The sequence below is a fragment of the Theobroma umbraticum genome, unplaced genomic scaffold (genome assembly GCF_002168275.2).
Source record: "Theobroma umbraticum cultivar Fairchild unplaced genomic scaffold, ASM216827v3 scaffold_50.0, whole genome shotgun sequence".
Lineage (NCBI taxonomy): Eukaryota > Viridiplantae > Streptophyta > Magnoliopsida > Malvales > Malvaceae > Theobroma > Theobroma umbraticum.
This window is the reverse complement of record NW_018397261.1, coordinates 6316138-6319982: the sequence shown is the minus strand read 5'-3', so window position 1 is coordinate 6319982 and position 3845 is coordinate 6316138. Positions and strand designations below refer to the sequence as shown.

At 39.2% G+C, this 3845-nt stretch overlaps 1 pseudogene; it reads right to left on the bottom strand.

Annotated features, from left to right (window-relative positions):
• Positions 1–798: 798 nt before the first annotated feature.
• On the bottom strand, positions 799–3134 carry LOC110418141 (3-ketoacyl-CoA synthase 4 pseudogene; annotated as a pseudogene).
• Positions 3135–3845: the final 711 nt, after the last annotated feature.

Below are 3845 nucleotides of genomic sequence, written 5' to 3'. Positions count from 1 at the left end.
ACGCTTCTTGTTTTCTTTTCCCCAAAACCCAAACCAAACAAATTAATTCGTCTATATTTCTCATCTAATCTCTCTGAAGCTAAGTTCCAATGGGAGGTTAGAAAGCCAACCTTGGTTCATTCAAATTTCTGAACAAGTTCCTTCCTGATTGTGAACTCCATCTTGAAGTTGTGACGTGTAGGGCTAACTCTAAAGCATTCACTCCGTGAATGGCAAAAACATAAATTTACTTCGTATACGCATTCATAGTTTTCTAAATCAACAATTCAAGGTAATTCAAAAGTTAAGAAAGGCCAAGCATATGCAGATGAAGATACTGGCCGTGGTGGAAGCTCAAACATGATCTGTAGAGGTGTTATCGGATGGTCGAATAAGAACCGCAAAGGCTAGTACATCTCATTCCACACGTATGGTATATAGCAAGGTTTTAACAACTATCAAGTGTTAATGAAACTTCCTGTATGACTAGTGTACTAAACAATGATCTTCAACATGGGAGGCTATAGCCGGGAGATGGGTCACTAACATTCCACAAGGCAAAGGTTTAGGAAATTATCCAATTAGTCAAAGAATGCCTTTACAGACCATGCATGCTGGGCCAGAATGTAGTTCGTAAGAAAGACTGGAACCAAGACATGGGAACAGTGATCCCACAGCAGCACTTTTTTCATTGGCTTAATCTTAAATTGGGATGAAACGGTTTCACTCAGCAGTATGATTAGTCATTTGATGCAACAGCCCTTTAAAACATAGGATCTTAGCATTCCATGCCTGGTCGAAAACAAAATAAGAGTAGTTATTTGTGGATTTCATATGTATCTTGGAAGAAATCTATAAAATCAGACACCATTGAAATACAAACACTGTATTCACCATAATATAAATCATTAAAGTACAAGATGATGTTCAAGTAGTATATATTCATGACATTCAACCAAATGACATTATCACCCCCAAGAGGCCAAAGATCACCACCTTACAGGACCCAATAAATTTTAAGAAGGAATAAATTCAAGCCAGTAAGAAACGAACATAGAAATTGCCTGATTACTTCATCAGGTTGCCATTTTCTAATTAAGAGTCAATAACCAACTTGTACTTGAGCTACAGAGCAAGCTGCACTGGATACCTGTGAATGCACTCTTCCCAGGGACTATTAGGAGAGGGCTTCACATTCCGGAGGGCCACCCAGACTGCACTGTTACACTTGAAACCACTCCCAAAAGCAATCTGCCAAACACGGTTCCCCTTACGCATCCTGCCCTTTGCCTCTGTATACGCCAGCTCATACCAAATTGAACTCGATGAGGTGTTACCAAACCGGTGGAGTGTCATCCGAGAGGCCTCAGCATGTACTGGCAGAAGCTGCAAATTCTTCTCAAGCTCATCAATCACAGCCCTCCCCCCAGCGTGAATGCAGAAATGATCGAAAGCAAGCTTGAAATCTGGGATATAAGGCTTGATTTTTGCATTGAACAACTTCTTGGCAACCAAAGTTACAAAGAACAAAATTTGCTCACTTATAGGAAGAACAAGGGGACCCAATGTAGTGATGTTAGTCTTAAGTGCACCACCCGCAATTGCCATCAAATCCTTAGACAAAGAAACCCCAGTTTTCCCAGCATTATCCTGCTCCTGATAAACACACTTAAATGCCTTGTCATTGGGCCCACAGTGTGTCCTCACCACATGAACAAGCTTATACTTACTCCTCCTTCGATCTGCGGATTTATTTGACAACAAAACGGCAGCACCCCCAACTCTAAACAAACAATTTGGTATTAACATTGATTTCTTGTTCCCAAAATACCAATTCTGTGTGATGTTCTCAGTGCTAACAACAATAGCATAACTATTTCGATGAACTTGCAACATATCCTTGGCAAGATCAACAGCTATAACCCCAGCACTACATCCCATACCGCCAAGATTAAAACTCCTAATATTTCCCCTCAACTTATACTTATTGATAATAATAGCAGATAGTGAAGGAGTTGGATTAAACAAACTACAATTAACCACAAGAATTCCAATATCTCTCGGCTTAACATTAGTATTAGCAAAAAGATTATCCAAAGCACCAAACATCACCTGCTCTGCCTCTTCTCTTGCAGCAGCCATTGATGTTCTTGGAGGCAGGCAATGCATTGCTTCAGGCACACAAGTCTCTTCTCCAAGCCCTGATCTTTCCAAAATCTTGCGTTGAAACTCCAAAGAGGATTCATCGAAGTCACCCGTCAGCGCGGAATGTTCGATGAACTGTTGGTACTTGACTTTCAGATGCGGAGGAGGGAGATAACAGGAGTAGTCGACCAAGAAAACGGATCTTGGTCGGGTCATGATATAAACGGTTGATCCAAACACAAGGATAGCAGAGAACACAACGACACTGACAAGATTATACTGAAGCTGAAGCCATAATTGGTGGATGTCATCAAGGTTCAACCTTGATGCTTCAAGAATAATAACAGCCATTAAAGGGACCAAACAAAGTGTCAAAAGATGACTTATTAGATAATGGTAACCAAGTTTAACATACTTCAAGTTGACACTTTGTAAGAAATCAGGCAATCTCCTACTCTGCTGGATCTGAACTCCATCGCTTGAACTATTCTCTTCACTCCTCATGATGATGGGTAATTCAAAAGTCTGGATTTTTTTCTTCTTCTTCTTCTTCTTCTTCTTCCTTCAAAATGAGCAAAAATGAAAAAAAGTTGGGTTTTTCGAAAGAGTTCTAGAGTGATGTGAATTGGGTTTTCGTTGTGGTGTTGGAAGGGGTATATATAATGGAAAGGATTTAGAGGTTTTAGGGAAGGTTGGGTGGGGTTTTGAGAGGGTTGATGCAACTACAACAACGACCAATGCCCATTAAAGAACACGTAGATTGTTAGATTACTATTAGTAGAATGTTATAGAGAGGAAGGAGAGGTGGGAGTTGGAGTTTCCTGATCTGTTTTGAAGTTATGCTAACGTTAGCCAGCCCCCTTCCAAGTCTTTCACCCTCTCTCTTTAATTGTTTCTTGTTTTGGCCCTTTCAATCCTCTTTGACCCCGATTTCTTTATTTTATTTATGGAGTTTCAGTAATGTAAGGGACACCAAATGGGCAAAAAGGACATGGGTTGAAGTGAAGAACTTAGATTTTTGGGTGGGCTGGAGTTGTGGGGAAATTAAAAGGGATGCATTTAAATTTCGTGTGTTTTGGGGGCGAGTCAAAACAGAAGGCAGCGGAAGTTTCAAAGTTGTTTCCTTGCACGGCTTGAGGTGAAATGAAAGGAAAGGCTGTGTTTGGGAAACTGGGCAACCGCCAGTTTCTTTCTGCCTATCCAAAGTCTACACCTCATCACTTGTTATTTATTATTTTTATTGTCATCTTCAATATCAAAATGAAGGCCCAAGGTTTGGGAGAAGAGACATTCGTTATTTTTCTAATACAATTATTTTAATTAAGATAGAATTTATCTATTTACAAATAACTCAATTAATTCATGATGTCACGAAACTGTTCCAATAAAAAAGATTAGATTAATAGGATTTTTTCCAATTAAAATATGCACCTTTGATAATTATTTAATCACTTTCTTTTACATATTTAGTAAATGATAAAACTATTTCTCTCATCCTTCCAATATAAGTTCGCAGTTCCTTTAATGTGAATTAAAAAAATCCATGTATCGTGTACCAATGCATATAAACAAGTTACAAATTGACCACCTCGGCTCTCTCCATTCCCTAAGACTTTTTCAAAACTTGGATGGTAATTGACATGTACGTGATGAGACGTGCATGCTAAAGGGAGCAAGAAACCTTGTGGTTACAATTTCGCGAACTAAAATCAAAACCAAAC